The 8,370-nt window shown below is 40.9% G+C and overlaps 1 protein-coding gene across 1 annotated transcript in view; it reads right to left on the bottom strand.

Annotated features, from left to right (window-relative positions):
- The window catches only part of LOC138953908 (signal recognition particle subunit SRP54), a 74,264-nt gene that overhangs the window by 39,000 nt on the left and 26,894 nt on the right, over nucleotides 1–8,370 (bottom strand). The window lies entirely within an intron of this gene.

Genomic DNA, 8,370 nt, shown 5'->3' with positions numbered 1-8,370 from the left:
TCACAGAAAGGTCTCTCTTCGTGCATGGAGAGGGGGAGAGGTGTGTGCATGTGTGTGTGTTGGTGTGCATGAGTGAGAGGGGGGGGGGGGGGGGAAGGGGGGGGGGATAAAATTATTGATGAAGAAATAGTTATAGATATTTATTACCAGCTCACTTTCATGTCTTGCCGCTAGACATTTCTGCCAGCTGGTGAGCTTGACTGCATACAAGATGGTAAACTGGGCACAAAAAGATATTTTGTGGGAAGAAAACAACAAAAATATTCAACTAAATAGAAAGAGTTTCATCTCAAGAAAACGTGTTAATTATGAAAATGAAACAGATGTGCTATTTTAGGTTTGTTAATTATCCACACACATAAATTAAAGCTTACTATTTACAAAAATAGACGTTTTTTGGAAATAATTCTGTCAAGATGTTTGAGTGGTATGGCAGAGTAAGAGCCCCTTTTAGTGAGTCAAGCTTTTCAAAGTGAAGCATGCAAAGCCACTTACACGCTGACTACCAGCTTTAACCTGCCATCTTGATGAACAACTAACTCTGATGTGTATGTTTTGTATTGTGAGCTCAATATGATCCCCTTTTCTTTTAAAAATATATGCTCATTGGAGACATGATTTTCCGCCAGTTGCTTGCCAATCTCTGGCAGTGATAGCTAAGCAAGTGTGTTTTCCTAAGCACACGTGGCCTCAAGCCAAACCCACATGACCTCAGTCAAAACACGTCAGTGATCACTGCGGGTCAGCAATCATTGCCGCTATGAATCTTGAACTCCGGTGAGTATATTTTCAAAAGAAAAGGGTATCCTACTAAGAGCATGCTGCATAAAATACCCATCAGGCCTAGTTGTTCATCTCAATGGCAGGTTAAAGCCAGCAAGTAGTGTGCTAGTTGCTTTACCTCGCTTTGAAAAGCTTGACTCGGTAAAAGGGCTCTTACTCTGCCGTGCCACTTAAAAATCTTGACAGAGTTAAATCCGAACATCGACTATTGACGATAACAGTCTGGAGACTGAAAAACCAGCGCTTTTGCTTTTCTTTGTTTCATATGTTAACAATTAAATGATGCATATGTACCTACTCGGTGATTGAATTTTTGTAATGGCATTGGAGCAAAGTTTTAGAATTTTTATAGCACCTGCTGTACAGTACATTTTTGTGTAATATATGCTAAAGCTCACAGTTATAAGAAGGGATCACCCCCCGCGGGTTAGGGGGAAGAATTTGCCCGATGGTCCCCAGCATGTCGTAAGAGGCGACTAACGGATTCTGTTTCTCCTTTTACCCTTGTTAAGTGTTTCTTGTGTGGAGTGTGGTCAATGTTTGTGGGGATTTTGGTCAGGCAGTATGTAAGAGATGTTGAGTCCTTTGTGCTGGAAACTTGCATTCTCCCAGTGGGGTCACTGTTCACAAAGAGATTTTTGAAACCATCAAACGCAAAGTAAATGACTTAGTTGAAGGCGCTAAAACTGCTTTCTTCTCTGCCCAGATTATAGGTAGTAGAACATGCAAAGAACTTTTTCAAAATTTCAATTCTCTGCTTGGAAAACAGACGGTTTCCAGCCTCCCCACCACCCATGACCCCATGGACCTGCCAACTGTATTTTCTGACTACTTCACTGAGAAGATCGAAACCATCAGAAATAGCTTTCCTCCACCAGTGGCTTCGCCTCCGGCTTCACAATTCTCTGGTTCTTTGTTGGATAGCTTCACTCCTGTATCTGAGCAGTTTGTTTTGAAGATTTTGAAGAACACAGTGCCAAAGTCTTGTGAGCTAGACCCCATCCCCACCAACTTGTTTTATGAAAACCTTGACCTTTTTCTTCCCATCATAACCAACATAATCAACTCTTCTCTCACTTCTGGCACTGTGCCAATGGACTTGAAAACTGCAGTAGTTAAACCTTTGATCAAGAAACCATCTCTGGATAAAAATCAGTTGAAAAACTATAGGCCTGTTTCCAACTTGCCATTCATTTCTAAAATTCTGGAAAAAGTAGTGCTTAGTCAGCTTCTCTCCCACCTTGAAACCAACAACCTCTGCAACCCTCTTCAGTCAGCGTATAGGGCTGGCCACAGCACCGAGACTGTTTTGCTTCGTGTTGTGAATGACATTCTTTCTGCTCTGGATAATGATGACCTATCAGTTCTGCTTCTCTTGGATAACTCAGCTGCGTTCGATACGATCGATCACTCTGTTCTGCTCTCTCGTCTCGAATCTGTTTTTGGCATTCACTCTACCGCTCTTCACTGGTTTAGTTCATATCTACAGGGCCGTAGTCAGTATGTGTCTGTCAATAATCTCTCATCTCCTCCATCTCCTCTCTGTTTCGGCGTTCCCCAGGGATCAGTTCTAGGCCCAGTTTTATTTGTACTATACACCACTCCTCTCTCTGCCGTCATCAAGCAACACGCAGTCAATCACTACCTCTTTGCAGACGACACACAACTCCAACAAGCATGCAAGCCTACAGAAATCCAAGCGGTGACGCACACTCTCCAAAACTGCACTTCAGATATTAAATCATGGATGACAAACAATATGCTCAAGTTAAATGATGACAAGACTGAATTTCTTCTTTTCTCTGGAGCTTCCTCTTCGATCACTTCCCTTCCAGCCTCCATCACAGTAGGTTCTAGTGACATTTCTCTCTCTGATAGTGCTAGGAATCTTGGGTTCATCATGGACTCCCACCTCTCAATGAAACAACACATCAAAAAAGTCTGTCAGACATGTTACTTTGAGATCAGAAGAATAGGTTCCATAAGAAAATTTCTCACTGTTGATGCCACTAAAACTCTTGTTACATCCTGCATTCTGTCCAGATTAGATTACTGCAACTCCCTTCTCATAGGCTGCCCTGACTCCACTCTCCAACCCTTGCAAAAAGTACAACACTCTGCTGCACGTCTCATTTTCAGAGCACAGCATCGACAACCCTGCACTCCTCTCATGAAAGAACTTCACTGGCTTCCTGTATCTGAACGTATTAGGTATAAAGCTGCCTGCTTCTGCTACAATATCATCTCTGAATCGGCACCTGCCTATCTTTCTGAACTGGTCTCTCTCTACACTCCCTCTCGCACCCTTCGTTCTTCTGATGATGCTCGACTTCTCTGTCAAGGTCGCTTTAAACGCAAGGCTCATGGCTTCCGCACGTTTTCGTATTATGGACCTCAGTTATGGAATTCACTCCCCTTTCAATTACGTCACTCTCCATCCATTTCATCTTTTAAGTCCAATTTGAAAACTCACTTGTTCCAACAACACTACGGATAGTTCCTTAGTATAGAGTCTGGGGATGTGAGATGTGCATGATGTGTTGTTTGAATCTGACAGTGATTGTATGATTTTTGTATACATGTATTGTTGTCCCGCGCTTTGAACTTTTGATAAGGCGCTTTATAAATGCCCGTTATTATTATTATTATTATTATATATTGTGCTACGTTGCAGGCCCCTGGAGCGGTTGTTTGATTAGTGCTTTTGTGGACAAGAAACAATTGACAAGTGGCTCTATCCCATTCCCCCCCCCCCCCCCCCCCCCCGTTTCCCCGTCGCGATATAACCTTGAACGGTTGAAAACGACGTTAAACACCAAATAAAGAAAGAAAGAAGGGATCAGTACAGCACAGTCATAAGCCGATGATTTTTACTTCCATTCGCGCCCCCCCCCCCCCCCCCCCTGATGCTTCCTCCTCCCTCCCATCCACCCATAGGACGGCTGAAATTATTATTAATAATCACTTCAGATATATTCCAAACTCCTGCTGCCCGCAGCTCAATGATAATATGTTGGACAGATAGTCTAGTCATGACTGTAAACGTTTCTTGTCAGGTGTTTTCTATTAGTATTTTACTTTCTTTATCTATAATCGCACACTTTTTGTCCACCTTTTTACTTCTGATTTGAGTTCTTTGACATGTAGCCCACGGAACCTTTTAGTCAAAGTGATTTTTCACAATGCATTATGTTTCCTTATGTAAACACACTTACCAAAACAAAACAAAAGAAAGGTGCTGTGTATGTGGATGCTTAATCGCAGGCTCAATGTCTGTCTATCTTTGTCAGACTGTAGATAACTATCAGAATACAGTGGGACCCCTTTTGAGACCCCAGGACTTAAGGGTTCCTGTTGTACCTTATTTTCTCAGATTGTGTGTTCAGAATCTCTTATATCGCGCGCGTATCTCCAGACTCGGACTCAAGGCGCAGGGATCTATTCATGCCGTGTGAGATGGAATTTTTTACACAATACATCACGCATTCACATCGACCAGCAGATCGCAGCCATTTCAGGTGCATATCCTACTTTTCACGGCCTATTATTCCAAGTCACACGGGTATTTTGGTGGACATTTTTTTTTATCTATGCCTAACCAATTTTGCCAGGAAAGACCCTTTTGTCAATCGTGGGATCTTTAACGTGCACACCCCAATGTGGTGTACACGAAGGGACCTCAGTTTTTCCGTCTCATCCGAAAGACTAGCACTTGAACCCACCACCTAGGTTAGGAAAGGGGGGAGAAAATTGCTAACGCCCTGACCCAGGGTCGAACTCGCAACCTCTCGCTTCTGAGCGCAAGTGCGTTACCACTCGGCCACCCACTCTGCAAATGTACTTCCATTTTAAGACTCGTGCCTTTCTTTTAAGACCTAATTTTCTAAGACTTTTGGAGGTCTGAAAAAGTGGGTTTCTCCCCCCCTTTCCCCGTCGCGATATAACCTTCGTGGTTGAAAACGACGTTAAACACCAAATAAAGAAAGAAAGAAAAGTGGGTTCCACTCTTCTGCGTGTCACTGTCTTGGCAACAGGTGACCTCATGTTAGTGAACATACTGGTATGTTTCAATCATATAAGAAGCCTTTTTCACATAGAATTGAGCTTGCAGTAATGTGCAGATCATAAACAGTCGAACCTTTTGATAACCACACTCCAAGGGAGCGATCTAAAGTGGTCATTATGGACAGGTGCCTGAGGTGGTCGCTCTACAAAGGTGAATTGTATCGTAAAAAGTTTACTGGGGATCCTTTTAGCTGGTTGCTATGGGCAGATGGTCATTGTCCAGAGGTTGTTGTGAGTGAAGCAGGGTTCGTACAGGTCATGGAAAACCTGGAAAGTCATGGAATTTGATTTTTGAGTCACTTGAGAAAAAGTGACTCTATGTAATCGGTCAGTGTTAGTCCGTCCGTAGACACCACCTTAACGTTGGACTTTTCTCGGAAACTATCAAAGCGATCGGGCTCATATTTTGTTTAGTCGTGACCTCCAATGACCTCTACACTTTAACGATGGTTTCGTTGACCTTTGACCTTTTTCAAGGTCACAGGTCAGCGTCAAAGGAAAAATTAGACATTTTATATCTTTGACAAAGTTCATCGGATGTGATTGAAACTTTGTAGGATTATTCTTTACATCAAAGTATTTACATCTGTAGCCTTTTACGAACGTTATCAGAAAAACAAGGGAGATAACTAGCCTTTTCTGTTCGGCAACACACAACTTAACGTTGGGCTTTTCTCGGAAACTATAAAAGTGACCGGGCTCAAATTTTATGTGAACGTGACTCATTGTGTTGTGAATAGCAATTTCTTCCTGTCCATCTGATGCCTCATATAATATTCAGAACTGCGAAAGTGACTCGATCGAGCGTTTGCTCTTCTTGTTAATTTTCCAGGCCTGGAAAGTCATGGAATTTCAATTCAAGTCATGGAAAGTCATGGAATTTAACAAAAATAAGAAAGAAAGAAAAATTAACCTTAGCGATTTTCGTTGCCCGAGTTGTTTCTTGACAACAAAAAGTATGCGGAATTGGAACGAATTACCGAGGAAGATCTTCTCAATGAACTGTGTATCGCGGTGAAAAAAATGACAGTTCGTCAAGTCACAGTGACGGTTACGAAACGGAATTTACGAAAGTGCAGAAGGATACAAACAGTGGCTGGTCCAGTTTAGTGAAATGACAGGACCAGCAAACATTACCGATAATCTGACTGCGTAGCAAATGCTTGACTTGCTTGTCGTAGAGACACTTCGTAGAAACTGACTCAAATTCAGTGCAAAGCAAGCCAGTGTCAAAACTGGCAGTGACAAGACGTAAAAAGTTTGCGTGTTCGGAAATGGCGACCTGTGGATCTAGTCATGGAAAATGTTATTGAGGCTCATGGAAAGTCATGGAAAAGTCATGGAATTTTGTTTCTAAAAACCAGTGGGAACCCTGGTGAAGGTTCGACTGTATTATTTAGCTTCTGCTTGTTTTTTGTTTTCTTTTTGCTCATTGTTTTTGGTATACTTATAATTTCATCCAGGTTATGTGTACCCATGTGCTCAAGATGGTAACAACTGATGGCAACATGAAGCAAAATGTGAGTGATGACGTTGCTACCTCCTGTGCACATTGTGAGCAATTAGGTAACATCAATCCTACACCATTCCTAATGTTGTTTGTTTACCGGTTTGATTTTCCAAGTCGTTTGTACAAAGAGTTTTTGCTTGGTTGTTACTGTAGTAAATGTTCTGCTCATAAGTAATCCCCACCCATCTCTCTGATCTCTCTAAACATTGAGTATTAAAACCAAGCTTGTGATTTTTTTTTCATTTTGCTATTTATAGACTGAATAACCTACCTCTTTAAGTGTTTATGTTGCTCTGTAAAATTGCAGTTCCAGAGAAATACGAGTTCCAGAGAAAAAATATTGTGGAAACATTCATACAAATGTTAATCTTTTGCATAAAAAGACTTGAGGTGACATGAACAATGTTTTGTGTGAAGTCTATTTTCGGAACTGAATTAATTTTCAGAAATACATGTAGAAGTATACAACCAGAACACTATTTCTTGTATTTTCATTTCACATATGCATGATGGTTTTAAATACACTGTACTTTGCTTTTGTGTGTGGACGATTTATGTGGTCCATTAAAATCACAGGAGATTTTTCATTTGTTTTTACCCTTCTTGTCTATGATTAAATGTTTCTTGCCTGCTGTTACTGCTGTGTTTCTTTTTGTGCATGTACATTCATTTATGTGCAGAATTAGGTTTCATCACAAGTATATTATCTACAAGTTCCTATCCCCCTTCACTGGCTCTGTCGATGCCTGTTTGTAACCGCTTGCTTCACTTTATATAATAAGCTGACCATAGAGCGTCGTCGTACCGAACTAAATCTTCAAAATCTCTACAACTGTTGGAATTCTAGGTAGGGAAATCCTTTAATGCAGTGACGTCAGTGCCTTTCGGCGATTGGTCAAAGCATTTCGGAGCCGGACTACAACATGTTAGTCACACTTGAAATTAACGCTACTTGAGATTGCTTTCCAAACTTCTACGAAGTGAACAGGAGCATATAGGGTCAGTTATCAACTTAACTAACCTCAAACAGTGATATTGACAGAACGTACAGTACACAATAAGAACAGAGAAACTCGAAAACCGATGAGTCGACACATGCTAGAAAACTCACATGTATAAATGTTCGAAGTTCAACTTTCTATTTTCGTCAATGATAACCGGGTTGGCTCATTGGTAGAGCGCCTGCCCACTGACTCGGCGGTCACAGGTTTGAATCGCTTAACTGGCAAAATCCTTTTAAACCTTTTTTATTCTGAACTTTTTTTAATTTTCTTAACGCGTAATTATTGTATTTCATTCATTTTAATTCATTCCAAAGGCTTTGAGTGGTGTATTGAAAATCGAATTTAGTGTGTAACTGCCCTTGAACAGCTGTCCCAAAATCCTGAATTTTATTTTTAGAAAAGGTCAAAGGGAATTTGTAATACCGCGCATCTACTGAAGGTAATGGTGGTAGGGGGCTTAATTGTAAGATCATGTGCTTGTGGTTTCGTTCAATTCCATGGATTATTTTGCTCCATTTTAGTGTGGTCAATGATACCTTTGATGTGAGGTCCTTCCGGTAAGAGAACACCTCCCAATAAAGGAACCCTACTGTTGTCCCTTATCTTGACCAAAATATACCTGTTGTGAAAGGCCGCCTGCAATGTAGGAACACCTTTGGTTGGATGAAAGAGTGTCCTTTCATAGCAGGTACCAGGTACTGTACTTTTTTGAGTTTGAGACATTGGTTCAGGTCTTTATTATTGGGATATTGTAAAAAAAGAGTTTGTTTTGTTGGGTGAAAGAAGCCATGGTGACATTTACTGATATTAGTTGTTGTTGTCAGCAATAATGCATTTATGTCTTTAATTAATCTGATATCTTTAGTTACCTTGTAAAACTGCAGTGGTAACATATAGCACATTTAAACTGTGCGCAGTCTCATTCATTATGAAATAAATACCAGATGTTTGTGTGGTATAGGCAGCCTAAACCTTTTGGACTTAAGCTTACAACAAATAACACATAAT

The sequence above is a fragment of the Littorina saxatilis genome, linkage group LG17 (genome assembly GCF_037325665.1).
Source record: "Littorina saxatilis isolate snail1 linkage group LG17, US_GU_Lsax_2.0, whole genome shotgun sequence".
Taxonomy (NCBI): Eukaryota; Metazoa; Mollusca; class Gastropoda; order Littorinimorpha; family Littorinidae; genus Littorina; species Littorina saxatilis.
The sequence above is the reverse complement of the archived record's forward strand: the minus strand, read 5'-3'. Positions and strand labels throughout refer to the sequence as shown.